At 41.6% G+C, this 12,450-nt stretch overlaps 1 long non-coding RNA gene and 1 pseudogene across 1 annotated transcript; both read left to right on the top strand.

Moving 5' to 3' along the window:
- The first annotated feature begins 2,173 nt into the window (after nucleotides 1-2,173).
- Nucleotides 2,174-5,471, top strand: LOC116224358 (annotated as a pseudogene).
- Nucleotides 5,472-9,072: 3,601 nt separating this feature from the next.
- Nucleotides 9,073-11,406, top strand: LOC105905241. Its single transcript, XR_001162603.3, has 4 exons — nucleotides 9,073-9,273; nucleotides 9,988-10,050; nucleotides 10,201-10,325; nucleotides 11,059-11,406. It is a non-coding gene; the product is annotated as an uncharacterized LOC105905241 (long non-coding RNA).
- Nucleotides 11,407-12,450: the final 1,044 nt, after the last annotated feature.

The following is a 12,450-nucleotide window of genomic DNA, read 5'->3' as shown; positions in this document are numbered from 1 at the left end:
TACTGGGTGAGCACAGGTCTGGGCATGGAAGATAAAGGACACCTTTTCAGCGCTTCTGACTACCCATTAACTATGGACTGTAAAAACAATGGGTTAATCAGAACAAGAACGGTAGTGGAACAAACACTGGAACCCAAAACATTATGGGATAGAAACCTGTGGATGGTGGAGTCTCACATTGATTCCGACGGGGATTGAGAAGCCATATAGCCCACTAGATGTAGCCTCTTGACTGGGTACTAAAGAATAGAAAATTAGGAAACATGCCATGCACGCAATGTTTTATAAGTACACGACTGAGTCACCCCTCCTTGCAGGCCTGGATGTAGTTCCCACTTCATTGAGTCATTCATCAGTGCTGAAGCACTCACACGCCACGCTGAGAGCTGTGGAGCACGTCGGTGGAGGGAGCTCTTCCTTCAGAAGACCCTCCTTAATGATCTTGTGCCGGCCCACTCCATCACTTGTTTCAGTAACTGGTTTTGGCACCATGCCATAGACGATGTCCAGCCTAGAGATGCAGCCAGTGCCAGGCTTATTGGGAGCACGATATTTGTTCAGTGTATCCAGAGCCTCTCCATACCTCATGTAGTCCCAGAACCTCTCACTGTGGTTATGGTCAGGTGTTACCACCCTCTCAGGATAACTAACTTCTTACTGGTAGCAAGCATCACCGGCTATTTCTATCAATATTGTATAAACGAGTGGGCAATTGTTGGTCAGTGCAAAACATAGTGCCAAAAAAAAAAATCGGTATTTCCATCATTCCATTTTAAAATTACAGGCAAACACTTTGTAGGCCTTTCACATTAAAACTTCGAAAAGTTTTGTTATGAAACTAAAATGTACCCATCCTTCTGAGGCAGATCTCCCATTCACAATTGCATCACTAACACAATGCAGATGATGACATCACAGGGCATTTCCTGTCTGGGACTAACCACTTAACTAACATCGCTGTTATTTGTAGTTATGAAACAATCGATTGTGAATTGCCATCGAACAAATAACAAATGATTGCATGAATGCAATAAATAATAATTAATCATACTGACATTATTACTTAAGACGTATATATTTGGTTAAGTAATGTTATGTTTAATTCTCTATAATGATTTCTTAAATGTGAGTCATGATTTTGAATCTAAAGTTGATTCAGAAAAATCTACACATCACACAGATTTCTGATGGTAAACCCGTCCTGCTCAATCCTCACTTCAGTTATTGGTTCTCTTCTGTTAATCATGAACTAAAATGTCTTAACTGTGAGCTCAATCACTGCGACATCATTCCAATAATATGACTGGCAGAGGGATTAACGGGCTGTAATGAGCTCATGGCTCAGTACTGTTAGGTAAACACACAATGTCTTACTGCGCACTTTTCAGTTCATACTGTTCTTTTATTACTTGTCCTACTTTGCATTAAGTGTCAATATTATATAAATATAATATATAATAAATATCACTCAATTCAGTACATATTTTAAAATGTTACTAATCCTTTTTTTATATAATTATTTGTATTATTGCATACAAGAGGCAATACAGGTATCAGCATACTTTGTAATATTTTACAGTTTATACACCTCCCTATGGTTTTAACAACTCATATTCACACATTCATACGCGCAACACAGACACTCACCCGCCCCCAGACACCCTCCCACCGCTCACACACACTCTGACACGCAGACAACCCCCCCCCCCCTCAACACACACATACACACACACTTGGTTCCCAGCTTTCAGCCACCACACCTATTCCCTATTGCTTGGCTTTTAAATTGTCAAGGCTTCATATAAGTCCTGCCACACCTTATTGAATTGTCGCCTTCTGTTCCGGTCTTCGAACATCTTTGATCTTTCTATACTTAAATAGTATTTCATTAGACCCTTCCATTGCTGTAATGATGGGGCCTCGGAGCCCTTCCAATCCTTTAAGATTAACTTTTTATACACCAAAGAGGAAAATATGACCATCCATCCAATGAGATATTTAAGTGTATCTGTATTTTGGAAAATACATCTCATGACTGAATTCAAATTTGATTCTACAAGTAGTGGTCATCCATTTTTGAATCTCTAACCATCCCTTGCGGACCTTCTCGCGTTCCCAGAAGGCATGTATAATTGTTTCCTTGTATATGCCAGATTTGACACAAACAGGGAAAATGTCACTAATCCTAACAATAATCCTACTGTAAATTGCTTTGGATAAAAGTGTCTGCCGCATTAATAAATATAAATACAAAACGACGAGAGGCTATTCTTTATCGCCAACAGAAAGTTTAGTGATAAATCAAAATCTACCAAATATGGGGGTGGGGACTTAGTTCTATTTTCTGTGATGACGATACAGGCACTCTGTTCACATGTAGTTTCCTTGGTGCAGCTTTGGTCACCAGTAATGGATACTTGTGGAAACAACAGCGCCGCTTTGCCCTCTTGACCCTATAGTATTTTGGAGTTGGCAAGAAGTCTCTTGAGTCAGCCATTTTGGATGAGTTTACATATTTAGCCAATGATATTGAAGCACTTAATGGTAAGAATTAATATATTGGCTATTCTATCTTTGCAATTAAAGGATAGTTGAATGAGGCAAATCACATCATCCTGTAAAATCATTAATGATTGTACTCATCTGTGTGTTATTTAATCACCAAGGGCATACAAAAGCATAGGGTGTTCATACACAATAGATAAAGTATTCTCTGGCTGTCACAATGTTTGTCTTGTTAGGGAAACCCCACAATCCATACCTGCCCACAAACTACGATGTTGCCAACATCATTGGCTCCCTTGTTTTTGGACATCGATTTGAATACACTGACAAGAGGTTCCAGATGCTGATGAAAATGTTTGATAAATCTATTGAAGTTGAAGCCTCCATTTAGGCTGAGGTATTGTGCAAGTGTTCAATGAAAACATCACACTGTTTTAAACATGTTTTTGCCCTATCTGATATTCTCAAAGCACTAAGATGAGCACAATAGGTAGGCAATGTATAAGTACAACATATGAGTACAATGGGTAGGTAATGTATAAGTACAATATGAGTACAATGACTATAACGGATGGGTGAAGATCGAGCGGACCTTATCATTTTCCTCCATTTTGTAGCTGTACAACTCTTTCCCGATGGTGATGAGACTCTTGCCTGGACCTCACCAGACAGTCTTAAAGAACTGGAACACTGTGAAAGATTTCCTGAGGGTAGAAATTGAGCAACACAAGAAAGACTGGGACCCATGGGAGCCCAGGGATTACATCGACTGCTACCTGAGTGAGATTGAAAAGGTGAGAAGTGTGTATGCGAGTTGGACTCAGTGGCAAAACGTGCCTTTTAGTCTTTTGTGGCCTATATATATACACAGTGGTGGCCAAAATTATTAGAACACTTGGCATATTTAAGAGGTTTCAGTTGTTTTTGTTGAATTGGCCATTGAATTACCCATAAAACAAATGAAATATCTACACAGTCATCATTATGCTCTATAATCCATAAAATAAAAGCCATCATAAGGAGATTTAGGTCATTTTCCTTACAAAAAACAAGCTAGGCCTATTTCACCATCAACGTCACACAATGATGTTCCTTCACAGAAGAAGCCAAATTACTTGTGTAATCATTGTCAGGTGTGAACATGGTTAAATTGATGGTGAGTCTTAGGACACAGCTGTGTGACTCTTTTGAATGTACAAGGCCTATCCTGCTCATTAAGTGATTGGTAACATCAGGGTTTTGTTACTGAGGCCACACCACCAATTGGTATAAATTCAAAGCCTCTAGAAGTAGTCTTGAAGCACATGTTGCTCTTTGAACATGGCTAAGGTGAAGAAGGAGCTAATGAATGAGCATCGGGTTCGAATAAAGGCACTTTTTGATGCTGGCTGGAGTTACTGCCGCATAGCCAAAGACTTGAAATGCAGTCCAAGCACTGTAAAGTACACTTTAGACCGCCATGATGCCACCAATTCGTGAGTGAAGCTACTCCAAATTCTCAGTCTTAAGGACCGAAGAAAAACCTCACGAGAACTGCGTGACAAGATCAACACCACAATGACAGATGGTGCAACAGTGTCTTCATGTAATGTGCGTCGGATACTGGGAGAAGAAGGACTTGTTGGCAGAATAGCAGCAAAGAAACCATTACTGAAAGAGAAAAATAGAGTGAAATGCCTGAAATTTGCAAAAGAACACCAGAAATGGACAATATATACTGGTATACTATAAAGTGTTGTGGACTGATGAGTCCAAGTTTGAACAGTTTGGCAACAAGCAAAAAGTGTATGTTAGATGGAGGGAAGGGGAGAGATATAAAAATGAGTGTCTCTTGTCAACAGTTAAACACAGAGGGGGTAGTATTATGGTGTGGGGTGCCATTTCAGCCTCAGGAACAGGTGACTTAGTGAAAATGTATGGCATCATGGATAAGAAAGTATACCACAACATTCTGGTGAAGCACGGAGTACCATCTGGGAGTCGTCTTATTGGGCCCGGATTTATTTTCCAAGAGGACAATGACCCTAAACATCCTTCCAACTATTGCCGGAACTACTTGCGACAGAAAGAATCTGCTGGAACATTGAAAATGATGGACTGGCCCCCTCAAAGTCTGGACCTTAACCCCATTGAGCAAATTTAGGGCGAATTGGAAAATAAACTGGACAGATCTATTGTACATTAGTGTTGAAGATCTCAGGAAATATATTGACTATGTCAGAGAGATGTGCTGCTGTAATTGCTGCAAAAGGTGGACATACAAAATATTAGAGTTAAAAGTGGATAAAAACAGTAACACTCACTTCATCTTATATTTGTTGTGCTCAGAGAAAGCCATCTGCATGTTTCATGAACATTATGAAATGAAATCATGTTTTGGAGGCCACGAGGAGAATCTGATCATGTGCAGCCTGGATCTGTTTGTGTCCGGCTCAGAGACCACGTCCACCACCCTCCGTTGGAGCTTCCTCTACATGGCCAAATATCTGGAGGTCCAAGGTGTGGTGAGATTGCACACACAGCAGCCGCCGGGCATGCTTTAAATGTGTCTCCCATTTCTGGGGGTTGATCCTGCTGAAGCCACAGTTTCTGGCTGGGCCTCGCTGGGGCATTCAAGGCATGAAACAGATTTTGGACTGTACCCCAAAATGAATTAGACATCTATGATCAAAGTTGTATTTCATCTTATTGTGACTTACAGCTGCAACATGCTGATTTTTCCTGCTCTTTCCATTAAACTTCAACAGAAAAGGTCCAGGCTGAGATAGACCGGGTGATTGGTCAGTCACGCCAGCCTAGCATGGCAGACAGAGCGGACATGCCCTACACTGAGGCAGTCCTCCATGAGATCCAGAGGATGGGCAACATCGCCCCACTGGGCCCCCAGGGTCACCACCAAAGATGGGCACCTCGGTGACTACCTCAACCCAAGGGGGAATTTAGAAACACCCTCCAAATTACACTAAATAGTTATTACTGAAGACAATAAAGAAAATATGTGTTATTTTAAAAAGAACAAATGCTGGAAATGGTTGGATTCGCTGTTGGAAATGGTCTCATAGCTTTCCCCAGACTGATGGGCTGTCAGTACCTTCTTCCTGATGTCCTCGGATATCTCCTTTCCTCTCGGCATTGTTGATCTGTGTGGGTACACCTTGGCACTACAGTAGTTTGGTTGGTTTCCTCTCTATTTTGATCTGTGTTGCCCAACCCTTTTCCTAAGGATGTCTCATTTGATTGGTTTGCTTGATTGACTAATTAAGCACCAAAATGTGTTTCACCTGAATCTGTTACCTTCTTGACTTTACCAATGCAGCTGGGGGTTCACTTACTTTTGCACTTACACTAATTCCATGTTTCATGTAGTTTTTATGGCTAATCTCACAATTCCCTCTCAACAAGTACATGCAATTGACAAACATAAACCTGACATTTCATATATGGAAAACTGGTGATGATAAAATAGAAAAATCATGGTAAAACAACAGAAAACTCTAAACTGCTCAAGGGGTTCACATACTTTCAAGCAGCAACCACAAAATCAAAGCCTGGCCAAGATGGAGCTCTTTCTCTTCTTCACCTCGTTCTCTTCTTCACCTCTTTCTCTTCTTCACCTCTTTCCTGCAGCGGTTTATATTTTCAATGCGTCCTGGAGTGAAGCCCATGATGGATTTCCGTTTTGGCATAACCCTGGCACCCCTGCCACATGAGATATGTGCCACACCACGCCATCTGTGACCGGTAGCAGAGGGCAGACTGCAACTTTGTCTCTCTGCACCATCTACTCTTCGACTTTAGCGGCTGTGAAAAGGGCAGAGCTGCAGGGAGATTAATGCTGGGATGTTTTTAATGGTGAAAAAAGGTTTAATTGTACTTCATTTTGATCGGTGTTTAAATTCTCAATGAATAATGGGTGTATGCAATATTATACACACTCACACACACACAACAGCACGCTTAGATGGAACCGTACAAAAGCAGCTAATCTAACTTCCCTTTCATGGGCATGACGCACAGAACTCCCCTGTCGTTTGAATAGTTGGGATTTATTTTCCCCTAGTGGTCAGAGTTTTTACATTCTTTGACGATACAAAAACGTTTAGGAAATCATGTCAAATACTACTTTTGCTCTCCCCCATTGAATTGCTTTCTCATTCGCTTTAACATTTTGTATTTTATTATTTTATACTGAATTCTGAGCAGAACTGCTCTTTGCGTGTAACATAGGCGATTGCATTAATGGACTTCATGACATTAAATTAAATATGAGTGACTTTACTTTAACAAGCCATCCAGGGCCTGCTGCAGAGAAACATCCCCACAGCATGGCATGTGTGTCTGATGATGCACAGGGTTTGGTGTTCGTGAAACATAGTGTCTAGTCTGATGGCCAAAAAGCAACATTTTGGTCTCGGCAGACCATAGAACCTCCTTCGACTTGACATCAGAATCTCCCACATGCCTTCTGGCAAACTCGAGCTGACATTTCATAGGAGCTTTTTTCAACAGTGGCTTTCTGTTTGACACGCTCCCATAAAGCTGTGACTGGTGAAGATCCCTGGCAACAGTAGTTGTTTGCACAGTCTCACCCATCTCAGCCACGGAAGCTTGAAACTCCCCCAGAGGAATCCTAGGCGTCTTGGTGGCCTCCCTCACTAGTCCCATAGTTACTCCGTTTTTGAGGATGCTGTCAGCACACGATCGGTGGTAGCAGGAAGTAATTCTTGGTCTCTGATTGGTTAAGATCTGTCACCTGACCGGAACGGAAAAAACTATACGTATGATTGGCTAATCCCAGGCTAATACCAGGACCTTTATTTTGTCCTTGGGTAACGATGTCGATTGCCTGACTGCAGCGGGTCTGTTGTGGGCGGACATGAGCATATGCCACCGCACCCTCAGTGCTTTTCTTAAATAAGAATATTTGTTTTGCTTTATTGTTGTATAATCGTCAATGTATATTACTTTCTTTATATTATAATAACATATTAACCTATATTCTTCATTACATATAAGAAATAGCAAATAGATATGTGTTATTTAAGTAGTACTATGGACTGAGAATATTTTTTCATATTCTGTTGAACAGATAGGTAGGCCTACTGTATGATGAAGTAGGCCTACAGTAATTAATGGTGTACTGTATGACGAAGTAGGCCTATAGTAATTAATGGTGTACTGTATGACGAAGTAGGCCTACAGTAATTAATGGTGAACTGTATGATGAAGTAGGCCTACAGTAATTAATGGTGTACTGCCACTTAATGTGACAAAAACATAGCACAGAGACTGTCCACAGGCCCATGTGAGGCCCTCTACCTGCATGTACCATTGTTCAGTCGGGGTAACCGTTTGCTTCCATTCGTGAAGGGTGTGATGAATGTAGTGTACTTGACTGATGACTTTGTAAGTGGAATCTGCCAGAACTTCATGTTGGCATCCAGTTTGCTGAACGTTTTTGCTCCAGCAAGTGTTCCGGGGATCTGTTCTACTGACGTCAGAATGTACTTTTCACGGCACACATAGTCCTTCAAACCCGTCAGGTCCACACATAAACACACCTTTTCAGCATATTTCTTGGGCACACCTACCATGTGGGCACACCAATCAGCTGGCCCCACCACGCAGCTGATGACACCCAGGCCTTGCATGCGCTGGAGATCCTCTTTGACTTTCCCCATCAATGCTAGTGGAATCCTCCTGGGGGTTTTCAAGGAAGACGGGACCGCCGCTGATTTAAGCTGGATGGTTGGCGCATAGCTTGGGGTAGCTTGTCTGGAGGGTCTCTATATCTATGCTGTCGACATGGACAAGTAAGCCAAGGGCCCTCAATAGCTGGCAACCCGAGCAAGGGTGTGATCAGGTTTTTGACCACATAGACCTTCTCCATGATCTGCTTGGCTCCTATCCTCAACTGCAGTCTGGCGAACCCCAACACATCCGGTGGAAGCTGTCCTGGACCAAACAAAGGTTTCTCCGCTTTTTAGAGAACAGACAGCTGTGCACTGGAAAAAATGCTGTCAAAAACATTGACATCTGCTCCAGTGTCAATTGTAAAAGTAATGTTTTTGTGTCTATTTTAGGCTAATTATGTCTATTTTAACAGTCCATGGATCAGCATCTGATGTCACAGAGCCAAGAAAGAAGCTTTCCTCTTCTCCCTCAGGCGAAATTCCATGCACAGCCTTAGCAGGAAAGCACACACGCTAGTATGTGCTAGAAATACAAAGACCAACCCATATGTAATATTCAGGTCATTGTGTTTGCATTGCAATTCATGATGCTGACAGAAAGACCATACCTAAGCAACTCTTTGATGACATGAAACTTGGTATATGGTCTCAGGAACCCTTCCTGAGGTGGTGCAAAAATGTTTGCTTCATTTGACCATTGGGGGGTGCTGTGATATGCATAAAACTGTTTTTCTTTTTGCCCACGACAAGGCAAAATGGAAAAGGTTGTAAAAAGGTTCCCTGTTTGGAAAAAAAGAACCAAGAAATATTTCAAAATGTTCCAAATGCAATACGTTTCTAAAATAAATGTTATTGTGATCAATACATTGCCATAAAGGTCTGATGTATCAAATATGATTAAAAATCACCGTGGCGAATTCCAAACATTTGACCAATCACGGCAGAAATGCTGGAGGGCGACGTGAGGCGACGTGAAATGGCCGGACCTGAGGGGGCATAAATCAAACAGTGAAGCAAGCCGGACGCCGAAGCTACAAGGAATCATTGTAATCTACCGAGGCAAATTTTCGACATGGTGAGTATTTACACATTTAATACACTGCTGTATGAGATAACTTTAAGTACTGAAGTTATTTCACCTTTTGTGTTTAGCTAGCTTTCCACCTTACAGACGCTCTGTTATCTGATTGGAATTTCGCTCGTTCTCATCAGCGTTTCCTTTGCTAATGTTATCTGTAAGTGCTGTGTGATATAACTTTTAAGTATTGAATTCATTTCACCCGTTGTTTTATGTTGTCGTATCGATGTATTTAGCTATCTAGCTACGTTACAAACACTCCCTTATCTGACAAGAATTTCGCCATATTAAGGGGGCTTTTACGTGGGCAATGAATTAATGAGAACGAAAGAACGAAAGTATTTTCGAAAGTATTTTCTACACAATCGTTTAAATTCAGATGTATAGACGAGTTTATTTGGAGGTTGTCATATGAATACAATCTCTTTTACACATGTTTAGGGAGCTACTCTCACAGCTGATGTTATGTAACGGTGTCTAACTGTATAATAGCTTACACTGCACACTTAAAGAATACATATTTGTAATGGAAATCAGGTTAATTCATGAGCTGTGTTTCAAACACGGACACAGTATACCCTATGTGGCTTATGCCACCACTGTGTTTTTCATAGGGTTAATACTATTACTAGAAAGATGGTCTGCTCTTCATGTGCATTTATGTTATTTTCATGCATTAAAAACAATGTGCGTGCATCTATATCACCAAAGGCAACATCTTTAAAGTCACACAAGGCGATGGCAGACTCCGAGTGGATTGCCATTGGCAGGAAGGTAACACACCTACCCATATATTTTGGAGTTGCTGCCTGCCTCTAGTTAAGATCAAGGGAACAAATCTAATGTGCGTGTGTTTGTGCGTGCGTGCGCCTGTCTGTGCGTGTGCGTGTGCGTGTGTGTGTGTGTGTCTGTCTGTATGTGTAGGTGTCTAACCCAGTATCAGGGTGGAATCGTTGCTGGTGACGGTCATCAGTAAAGCATCAGCCCAGCAGAGGCCAGGGAAGTGCTTCAGACTCTACACAGAGAAGGCCTACAGGACAGAGATGCAGGTATAACACGCACGCACAGACGCACGCACGTACGTCGTACGCATTCACCTCAACTCTCTACACAGAGAAGGCATACAGGACAGAGATGCAGGTATAACACACACGCACAGACGCACGCACGTACGTCGTACGCATTCACCTCAACTCTCTACACAGAGAAGGCCTACAAGACAGAGATGCAGGTATGACATGCACGCACACACACACACACACACACACACACACCTCAACTCTTTACACAGAGAAGGCCTACAAGACAGAGATGCAGGTATAACACGCACGCACAGACGCACGCACGTACGTCGTACGCATTGACCTCAACTCTCTATACAGAGAAGGCCTACAAGGCAGAGATGCAGGTATAACACGCACGCACAGACGCATTCACCTCAACTCTCTACACAGAGAAGGCCTACAAGACAGAGATGCAGGTATAACACGCACGCACAGACGCACGCACACACAGACATGCCGGAAAGACGCACGCACACACACACACACACACACACACACACACACACACACACACCTCAACTCTCTACACAGAGAAGGCCTACAAGACAGATGCAGGTAGAACACACACACACACAGCTCAACACTCTCCAGCTGCCAGGCTAAAGGCGGGTTCTTTCTTTCCACCACACTGGTCCTTTAGTTTGTCACTGGGTCTCCCCGCTTAAACGCGTGTGGGCTGCTCTAAGTGTTTGTTTGTTTGTATTGTGTCCCTCTGTAGTTGGAAATTCCTCATGGGGGTAGGAGCTGCGCGCCATCGGAGTGCTATTGGGGAGCGTTCCTGGTGGATGGGCCTGCGCAGAACCGTCTCCGCGCTTGAACGTGACGAAGCGAGTGCCTGCCACACTGAACGGTAGCGACTAGCTGTCTGGATTGTCTTCTGGATTGGGATGACTTTCCTCTTTGGTGTGGGTTGATCTATTGCTGTGGACTTTTCTGTGGATTCTATATGTTGGGCGTGGTTTTAGTATTGCATACTGATAATACCTTTTGGGTAAAATGTTGTGTTTTTTGTAAATAGTTGAGTGTGTAAAATGAATTCTGTTTTAATTAAATCTTTCAAAAATAATTCTTTGCTTCTTTCCTCTATGAACAAACAAATATGGTGTACAAGTGGGTGTTTTAATGACAATGTGTGTTAAAACAGCTTACCAATAATAATAATAATAATAATGATGTTGAAAGTAATCATAATGGTGGTGATCCCAATGACAACAATAAATAAAAGTAGCATTGAATGTTATTAACAAGTTAATAAAAAAAGCACAAACAGATAGAAAGATCTGCATGTGATGAGGGCTCAGCAGTGGACATGGACCTTGAGAAGAATAAAATAGTTATTACACAAAAAGAATAAGAATATACAGGTGTATCAAATTTGAATATTGTGGAAAAGTTCATTTTTCCCCCCCGTAATTTTATTCAAAAAGTGTCACCTTCATAAATTCTAAAATCATTACACATAAAGTGGCATGTTTCAAGCCTTTTTTGTTTTAATCTTGATTACGGCATACAGCTCATGGAAATCAAAAATCCACTAGCTCAAAATATTAGAAAAAAACATTTACCGCACAGAAATGTCAACCTGAGAAGATCAGCTTATTAACTCAAAACGCAAAAAAGTATATTCATTTTTGCACTCCAAACTTGGTCAGGGCTCCTTTTGCACAAACTAATGCGTCAAATTGAAGGCTCAGGAAACCTTTGCAGGTATTTTGAGTTAATTAGCTGATCAGAACTCTTCTCAGGTTGACATTTCTGTATTTTAAATTCTTTATTCTAATATTTTGAGATACTGGATTTTTGATTTCCATTAGCTGTAAGCCGTAATCATCAAGATTAAAACAAAAACATATATGTTTTTGTTTTAATCTTGACGAAACTAAGAATTTCCACAGTCGTGGGTTCGTATACCGTCTGCGGTGTCTTCAGGCAGCTAGAAATGCATTTATCAAATGGCTTCTTTTTTCCCTCTCTTTTCTCCCTTTCTTCTCCCCCCCCCCCCCTCAGATGGCAGTATGTTCCCCAGCTTACTTCTATGGAAAACGTCATGAGGTCAAGGAAAGATGTGAAGTAGAATTCATAAGGACTTAGGCAAAGACAAATGCTGTGA

Source organism: Clupea harengus, chromosome 17, assembly GCF_900700415.2.
Source record: "Clupea harengus chromosome 17, Ch_v2.0.2, whole genome shotgun sequence".
Classification (NCBI taxonomy): domain Eukaryota; kingdom Metazoa; phylum Chordata; class Actinopteri; order Clupeiformes; family Clupeidae; genus Clupea; species Clupea harengus.
Note: the sequence above shows the minus strand (reverse complement) of the source record. Positions and strands in the feature narration are given on the sequence as shown.